Consider the following 9,572-nt stretch of genomic DNA (forward strand, 5'->3'; position numbering starts at 1 on the left):
GGTGTAGAGAGGCCGAGGCTTTTTGAAGAAGCCCGAAGGTGCTCTGCCAAAGACCCCAGATGCATTGCCACCTCGGGCTTCCCCATCTTGTCTGTTCTGAATGTGAGGCCTCCACCCCACACCCGGGCTGCTATTTTTAGCACAGGCACCCTGCACAGCTTCATACACTCTGACCAAATTTAGAAATCTCAAGAGGTCTTTGTACTTCCACGCCCTCAATAGGAGCAATGAATGAAAAAGCCCCTGGTCGCCAGTCCAGCTAGAACCCACCCTAACGTTTGCTGGGCTCTATCTCCTGACTGGTAAACCTGAGATTTATCTCATAGTGAGAAAAAGCAAGTTGCAGAGTCACGTGTGTGGCCTGGGTCTACTTAGGCAAAAACAAAACAAGCCCCCGCGTGCAGGTGTGTCTGGACTGCATCGCCAGGAGGGGAGGGGGCACAGGCGGCCAGTGATGGGGACTGGGGGTAGCTTAGGTTAGGGGGTGGGGTCAGAGGCGGAGATATGAGTAACCCTGTCCTCAAGCAAAAGCTTTGTATTTACTGTAAAACAAGTACATATTCAGAAATTTGAAAACCTTGAGCCCCCAAAAGTTTAAGTATATCCCAATGTTGAAAAGTATATCCCAAGATTCAAACCGAATGCTCATTTAGGATTTTACAGTTAGACGAGGGCTTTTGAGGCTTTGGTGGACCCTCACTGTTTCTGACAACTAGACATCCGCTCTCCCTTCTCTAATGCCTCTCAGATGTCCCAGGGTCACAATTGCTCCTCACTCTGGTCCACTGGGTGCTGATTTGAACCCCAGCTCCAGGGGAGGGGCGTGGCCAAAGCTGGCCAATCAGAGCACTGCCAGTGCTTCCTCTGGTGCACTGGGTACTGACAACACCCAGTTCCAGGGAGGGGCGTGGCCAGGGTTGGCCAATCTGAGCGTTGCCATCCATCACTTCCTCCTCTGGTTCCCTGGGCACTGACTCCACTCCTAGTACTAGGGAGGTGCGTGGTCAGGGCTGGCCAATCAGAGCATCGCACGGCCCTGATTCTTCAGGGCTGGGTCTCACAGCTAACAGGGAGGTTACTGCAGACGTTGTCAGAATCGGAGAATCCAAGACCCTCTGCTGAAGAGCTACTGTGGAACTTTGTGGAACTGTGGAACTCTGTCACACAAACCAACTCATTCTCGTTGTCTGAGGCTCGTCTGAGTCGTGACTGGGTCTCTGCAAGCAAAGGAGGCATTCCCCCTAGGAACCCACACAAGCTGATGGCTGAATTATCAGGAATTTTGAGTATTGATTGTCAAACAAACATGGTCAATATTAAAATTAAGTATATAAACTTACAATTAAATAAGTTAAATTAAAAACAAAAGTACTCAATACTCAGCACTCACCACTAATCATTTCACTACACTTCACTGCACCTTTATCCATGCCTGTGGGGAAATATATCTCGATCCTCTCCGTAGAGTGGAAGAGCTCGAGTGTGCCCGAGTCTCTCCGCTCCGCACACAGTGAGTCACGCTGGTAGCTTGAAACCCGGCATGGTTGGCAGTGTTCACACCGTGGAAACTGGCAAACGCTGCAAATGAGTTTCCCCCGCCCAAAACTGTTGTTAAACAGTTACCAGCATGATGCTGAAGGGAGGCCTGATAGCACGTGCAGGGCCCGCCTGCTCTCCAGGAACCCCAAGCAACAGGAAGGAGAGACTGCAAGCATCCTCAGGGCAAGAACCACGCTTGATCTCTCTTGGCTTCCCCAGCATCTAGCAAGGGCATTCAGTTTACAGGTGCTGATTGACTAGAGCAAATCGGGGTCCAAGATGTCAAAGGTTTTGCCTGTCGCCTAGTGGTGGGGTAGGTCCTGAGCTCAGCTTTCATTTCACTCCAGACCCTGAGCCCCACCTTGGAACCAGCTCCTCTTGTACCATGATCTCTGACACCCACCCCTGGTGGCCTGAAAGGCCCTGCTGGCAGCCGGGCCCAAGGCTCTGCAGCCAGCCACGAAGGAGATGCCCCCTCCTCAGCAGCCTCGGGCTGTGCGCACTCATTTCTTAGCAGCTTGCAACTTTGCAAGGTGATTTTAGCAAGTGATGGGAACGGCATTTAATAACACAAGGTCCCAAGTTGAGGCCGATAAGTCTTTCCAAAATATATGAAGCAAAAACTGAGAGGATAAAATAGAGAAATCCGCAACCATAGCGAAGACCTCAACACTCGTCTCTGAGTGATTGAAAGAACAAATAGACAGAAATCAGTCAGAATGTAAAAGCTCTGGATGGCGCTGTCAGCGATGTGACCCGACTGACATTTTACAGCAGATCTGTAAATTCATCCCCTGCAAAATGTATTTTTGTCCAACCAGATGTACAAATGTGTACATATTTCATACAAATCGGCAAGGGAATTCGTCAAGTGAGACGGAGAGGCAGAGGATCTCGGAGAATCAGAACAATTTCAGGAAAGAAGAACAATGCTGGGGGACTCGCATTTTCTAATTTCGGTGCTTACTATAAAGCTACAGTAATCAAGGCAGCGTGGTACTGATGAAAGGCTGGATCAGTGGGACAGAACAGAATCCAGAAATAGATCCCCACACGTGTGGCCAATTTACTTTCAACACAGCTGCAAAGGGAATTCGATGGACAAAGGATAGTTTCTTCAACAAATGGTGCTGGAGCAATTGGCCATCCATATGTGAAAAAAGAAGCCTTGATCCACACCTCATATCGCAAACAAAACTTGACTCAAAATGGATCACCGACTTACGTGCGAAACGTAAAATTACAAAACTTCTAGAAGTAAACCTAGGAAAAAACCCTTTGTGACCTTGGGTTATGCAAAGATGTCTTAGGCAAGACACCAAGAGAATGATTCATCAAGAAAGAAAGGATAAACTAGCATCAAAATTTTTAAAAAATCTGCTCTTTGAAAAATGCTATTAAGAGACTGAAAAGAGAAGACAGAGTGAGAGAAATTACTTGCAAAACATATGTCTGGTAAAGAACTTGGGTCCAGAATCTATAAATAACTCTCAAACAATCCAATTTTTAAAAAATGATTAAAAGACTTGACCAGATAGTTCATCAAAGAACATGTGCAGATGGTAAGTAAGCCCACGGAAAGATTTTCAAACTGGCTAGTGTTTAGTGAAATGCAGACTAAAACCACGATGAGATATCACTACAGATCTACTAGCACAGCTGAAAACAAAACAAACCAAACCCTGACAATACCAAAGACTGGTGAGGACGTGGGCAATGCGCGTGCTCACGTCTGGCGGGTGGGAATACAGGTGTGTCCACTTGGGGAACCGGTTCGGCAGTTTCTTATCAAGTTCAACAAACCTCTATCTTATGACCCAGAGATCTCACCTCAAGTGAAATGGAAATAAATAAATATTGTACACAATGTTTATAAGCAGCTTTACGCATAATATGCCCAACGCGGGAACAACTTGAATGTCCTTGACCCGGTGAACGGATAGGCAAATTGTGGGATATAATTATGGAATATAATTATGGAATATTACTCCACGATAAAAAGAAGTGAACAAATGATCCAGGAAACAGCAGGGCTAGATCTCAAAGTCCTTACTTTGAATAAAAGACGCCAGATTCAAATATATAATGTATTTGATTGGAAACATACGATTCCATCTATATGACATTCTGGAAATTACGACTATAGGGACATAAACCAATGGTTATTTGGGGACAGGAGCAGGGTAGCAACTGGATACAAAGGAGCCCAGAGGGACTTGGGGTGGTAGTTACATGACCATTCGTTTATCAAAACTCATAGAATTGTATGCTTAAAAGGGGGAATTTTACTGTATGTAAGGTAGTCCTTTTAATACCAAATTAAAAATATGTAAGAAAAAGATATATTGTTGGAAATTCGCACCAAGAAGAATTCTAAACCCCGTTTCACTTAGATGAAAAGTTGTGATTAGTGCCCTCATTTCCATTTGGCCAACATTTGAAGGCCCCACATTCCCATGGCTAATTTCTGATTCTTCATGAAATTTTTTAAAAACAAAATTTTAGAAAAGTGAGCAAGTATCTATCTGTTCACATCCATCCATCCATCCGTCTGTCCGTCCGTCCGTCCGTCTGTCCCCATCCATCCATGCTGATGTTATCCTACCTGTTGCAGTAAATGGTAAGAACAATTTTAAAGAAGATCCATCTGTTTTTATTCTGAAATGGGTCTGTGTTATTCAAAGTGGACTATTCTCCTAAAACAGGACAAAACCAGTTTGCAAAGTCAGACAATTGCATTTCCAAATGGTTCGTGCTCTACGTGACACATTTACCATCATCCAGGGTAGGAACTCCTGTACAGTCGGCAGATCCGGAATCTTCCCGCTGTCTCCCTCCCCTTCCCGTGGGTTACGCTCTGCCACCGCCAAAGAACTGTCCCAGTTCACCAGAGTGTGGGCTCTCAGTGCCAAACCATGGAGGAGGCCCAGCAAATTCCAGAACACAGGTCACATGTTGCTTCCAGAGGCTCTGTCTTCTTCCATTCCCTCTGGGACAAAAAACCCAGAGAGATGCAGAGTTGCTCTTTGGGGTTGAACCACCCAGAATGAAATGCTTAGGTCCTGCCCACTGAGAGCATCTTCAATTTTTCTAACACTGGAGAAAACAGGGAAGAAACCCAGCCTGGAGGGCAGGTGACCCCGAGCTGACTTTGCAACAACACCACCCGTGGAAAAAGCAGATTCTCTGGTGCCACCTGGAGATGCTAATTCCGTGGGCCGGGGTGTCTGGTCCAGGAGTGTATGATTTTCACAAGCCCCTAGACAATCCCAACGCCCAGAGAGATTTCTGAACCACCTCAGCCAAAGGCCTTGAAGGAGCTGGGATTCCGCCTGCGCCCCCAGGACAGGATGAGATGATGGTCAGCTGTGTTGTGTGGTGGGGGCGGGAGAGAGGAGCCACGCTGGCCGAGGCCAGTGGGCAACCAGGTGACCAGTGCAGCGACAAGTACACACTCAGGTGAAGGGTGGTATTGCTCCAAGCAGGACCCAGGCACTCTGCACAGGCTGCCACTGGAGCAGAAGAACCCCAGAGAACTGGGGTGTCGCCTGCAGACGCACATGGCAGTGCCACGCTCTGGCTCCGGTCCAGGCTGGGCCCTCCGCTGTCCTCGCTGCCTTCCAGCAGCTCCAGCCACTCTGTCCATCCCTGAAGACATCCCACCCCATTTCCCCACCTCCACACAGGCGCCAGGCTGCACCCTGCAGCTCGTGAACAGTCCTGCTCTCTCAGGTGCTTAAAACATCACTTCCGTTTCGCTGTGGGGCTTCCGAGGGAATTCAGGAATCAGCCATAATGCGGGTTCCTGCACATGCTAGTGAGTACCAGCAGCTTTAGGACTGTGCTCTAAAATCCAGGCGCACAAAGTCGAGGAAGAGTGAAGTCAGCAACTGTGGTTACTTCTGGGGAGGACCGTCATGCCCACGCCGGGTGACACTGTGTTCTCCAGGGCTCATCCCAGTGAAGAATATTCTAGGGACCTCACTGCTAAGTTGGGCACATCCGTTAATAAAACTCAACTTCCTCCATCTCCTCTGAAAGACTCTTAACCTTCAAATATTAGCTTTTTTAATTTAAGGAGTTGGCATCAGGACTGCAGGCTTGCTAACGATCAGGACAGAAAAGGCGTATTTGTTCCTTTATTCCATTTAACAATGATTTTTGAATGCCTGGGGCAACTGTATAGAAATCTTTCTGTTCCAGTAGCATACCTGGGCGTGACTTTGTAGCGAAACTTTTATTTTCTGCTGAAGACAAATTATTTAACTGACAAAACATTTTTATCTCATAGAAAAATCCTGGAATCCCTCGGAACACCGCTGTGTCAGTGGCCACCGATGGTCCCAGTGCCGCAAGCACAGTCTTCTCGTTTTCAGGGGTGAAGTGGTTCTGAAGCTTTGAAATATGAGATGGGCTTCTCTCCACAAACAGAGAAGTTTAAAGTTTCCAAATGGCCGGTAAGTGAAAGGGTTACCTGGGAAAAGGTCAGACACTGCTGTTCCGATCAATTCAGCGGCCGATGCTGATCGATTTAAAGCGACGTGTCGTCTGGCGTGCCGTTTCCTGTTATTACTTTTCTGATGCTGACAGTTCAGGTCTCGGGACATAATTAGAATAATTATCAGGAGTCTTTTAATTGGCGACCTTTGGACTTGTCTGCAAACTCCACCAACAGGAAATGACACCACGAGCCGTGCCGGCTCCTCCTGCTGCTTCTGTGAGGAGTACTTCACCGGGAGGGCTATTTGCCGGCTTCCTATATGGTCCCTCGTGGCTGGCTCCCGGCCTCTGTGGCTCAGTTTAAGAGTTTTTTTTTTTCCCTTTACCACATTTTTTTTTGTCTCCACAAGCACATGAGCAAGCCATATAATGCTTATCTGCAGCTACTCAGAAAAACAAGCATCTGTGTCTTCTGACATCCTAAACTGTGCATTCTGTACAAGATGATGATTTACAGAAGCAAGGCTGACACTCACAGCCACATCTTGGAGATGGTGCAAAAGCTGTGTAAGTATCACCATAAACGAGGCTGCCACTTAAAATCTGTGTTTAATCTGATACGCTCCATTAAAAATAAACAAACCACAATGTGAGGATGGGGAGATGTAGAAACAGTTGGGGAGTTAAGCCAAAGGTCCTAAGGTTTTGGACTGAACACGTTTAGGTATAAATAGCACTGCCATCAGTGACTGATGGTCATAAGGGAGACATTCAAGGGGCGATTCAGTAAGATTATCAATTAGCCAAAAACATAACGTTTATACTGGAAATAACACCTAGAAAATAAGAAGTTCTGGCCATTTTCAAAAGGTTGTCGAACTTTATAACATAAACGGCTTAAGTTCCATCAGGACAGGACCCCCCCCCCCCGCCCTTGCTGAATCCACCCCCTTCAGTGACTGATCTCCAACAACAGAGACATGTGTCAAGCCTCAGGTTTGTTTAAAAAGCATCCTTTATATAGTAAAACTGTTGTCAAACAACTGTAATTTAAACACCCTTGTCCCAAAACAGAGATGTTAAATTATGCAAGAGGTGTGCATGCCAGAAGGAGCTCTTGCTGGATCTCAGAACTATTTTAAGCCAAAGTGTGTCAAAGATGGCTCGCTCTCCAAGCCCTCTGACCCCAAGCCCACAGTGTCTTCTCTCCCAGGTTCTTGGAAAGGCCCCTTTCACACTTAGCAGCCTTAAGTGCTAGAAATCCTCCTGTTACTATGAAAGATAAACAGTTTTTTATTCATCTTTCTGTGTGGTTCAGAAGTGATCAAACAGATTGCCAAGACTTTGTTGTAACTTGCGTTTTTTAACTGTCTCCAAGGTCTGGAGGAGTCTGTCCCCATGAAAGAAACCACTGCCCTCTTCTGGGGACGACTGTCATTGCTCCTGTCACAGCTGGCAGAGGCACTAACAAGAATTTCTCCTTTTATCCAGGTGTTGGAATTTGGGCACATACATGAATCAAAGCTGAGCATCTGAACCTGATTTTATCTAGTATCTCATCCAGGTGTCACACATGCAAAACACTGCAAATGACCTGTAAGAAATTGTTTCTAAGGAGTTTTGGTGGTGTTTAGATACCAACAGGGTTTACGTTTTGAAACATGTTTCTTACATTATCTGCTCTTTTTAAATTAAACAAATTTAAATTTTGGTAAGATATATGATATGAAATTTAGCATCTTAACCATTTTTACGTGCACAGTTCAGCAGTGTTAAGTCCATTCATTTTGCAACCTATCTCTAGAACCCTTTCTGTCTTCACAAACTGAAACTCTGTCCTCACTAGACAGTAACTCCCCACTCCCCCTTCCTCCCAGCCCCTGGCAATCACCCTTCTACTTTCTGTCTCTACGACTCTGACTACTCTAGGAACCTCATATAAGTGGAATCATACAGTATTTGTCCTTTTGTGTCTGGCATATTTCACTCAGCATAATATCCACAAGGTTCATCCATGTTGTAACATGCGGCAGCATTTCCTTTTCGAGGCTGAATACTATTCCATTGTACAGATAAACATGGTTTGTTTATCCATTCATCCATTCATGAACATTTGAGTTACTTCAACCTTTTGGCTATTGTGAATAACGCTTCGATGAACATGGGTGTACACATATCCCTTCAAGATCCACCTTTCAATTCTTTTGGATATATCCCCAAATTGCCAGATCACACAGTAATTTTCTGTTTAATTTTCTGAAGAACCGCCATACTGTTTCCACAGCGCCCACACCATTTTACACGCCCACCAACAACGCACAAGGGCTCCAGCTTGTCCCCGTCGTCACCAGGCAGAGAGGATACTTTTTAGAACCATCATTCACATAAAACAAAGACAGCAATTTTAAAGCATTTCATTTTATTGAGTTTTGCAAAACATCTCTAAACAACAGTCAAAGAATAAGAAACTATTACAAAACAGGCCCCATTACGGCACACAACAGACCACGGGATTTAAGTCTTATTGTGCCATTTCAATTAATTTGCTGTCATAAAAAGAATCTACTGCCTTTCCTGCTGAGAAATTACTTGCGTGTGTTCACCCTATACGGGCTTCCTAAACTTGGGCTATTTTTAACAGCAGATCCGCCTTTAAGACTTTGAATTCAGTTAGCTAGATGGCGAAAGTCCTTTCACAATGTACGCCTGTATCAAATTGTGTATCAAATCATCACAACCATGTGATTTGTCGACTATATATATCTCCATAAAGCTGAAAAAGGAAGAATCTGAATTTAGGACCTACTGATGGTATTAAAAGATGGGTGGAAAAGTTCACAGCAAAAGCAGCTGCTGAGATTAGAAAAGAAGGAAAATATGACTCAGGACAAAGACAGGTGGCCGTTCATTTTAAGTCCTGAAGAGGCCGTTTCATGTGCTGCTTGAATGTGGGGAAATCTTTGCAATTGGCAAGAGAAAAATACTCACTCATTACAGGGGCTTCTAAAAAAGTACAAATCCTTTACAATTACATGTTTTCATTATCAGATTTTTAGGTTTCTTCTCACTTTGCCAATTATTTAAAAAATATAAACAAAGGCGTTTCAGCAAAGCAGAAGGGTGAGGAACTGATACACTAATACACAAGAATGGAATGCAATGGGGGGGGGGTTCATACCTGCTGAAGAACATAATCAAAAACATAATCCAAAATCCAAAAGTGACCTTTGCTCATCTACCAAAGTAGAAAAAAAAAAACCTCAGTTTTCTTGTGTAATTCAAGTTTTTCATTTTCTACTCAGTTTGAAAAAAAAATAACATTAGAATCTTTTGTGCCGAATTTGGAACTAATTAAAAGTATTATGGTAGCTGTACATTTCATGGAAAATTCATTTGTATAAAAAAAGGACATAAAATTAGCCTTCTGTGTTTACAACTCATAGGATTAGAGATACGATGGGTGTGTCCAATTCAACACAGTCTCCCAGCTTTGTCTGCTGAAGTACTGAACAGTCTCTACGATGGAAACAACCAATTGTCCCCAAATCACTGCTCACTGCCTGTGGGCCAGCTTGCCGGTATCAAGTGAATAA

General features: G+C 44.7%; 1 long non-coding RNA gene across 1 annotated transcript in view; it reads left to right on the top strand.

Annotated features, from left to right (window-relative positions):
- Positions 1-552: 552 nt before the first annotated feature.
- Positions 553-9,572, top strand: part of LOC141574069 (uncharacterized) — a 38,808-nt gene continuing 29,788 nt past the window's right edge. Inside the window, exon 1 of the long non-coding RNA XR_012500677.1 lies at positions 553-5,996. This is a non-coding gene — a long non-coding RNA (uncharacterized LOC141574069). The remainder of the gene's footprint in view (positions 5,997-9,572) is intronic.

The sequence above is a fragment of the Camelus bactrianus genome, chromosome 19 (assembly GCF_048773025.1).
Source record: "Camelus bactrianus isolate YW-2024 breed Bactrian camel chromosome 19, ASM4877302v1, whole genome shotgun sequence".
Classification (NCBI taxonomy): Eukaryota; Metazoa; Chordata; class Mammalia; order Artiodactyla; family Camelidae; genus Camelus; species Camelus bactrianus.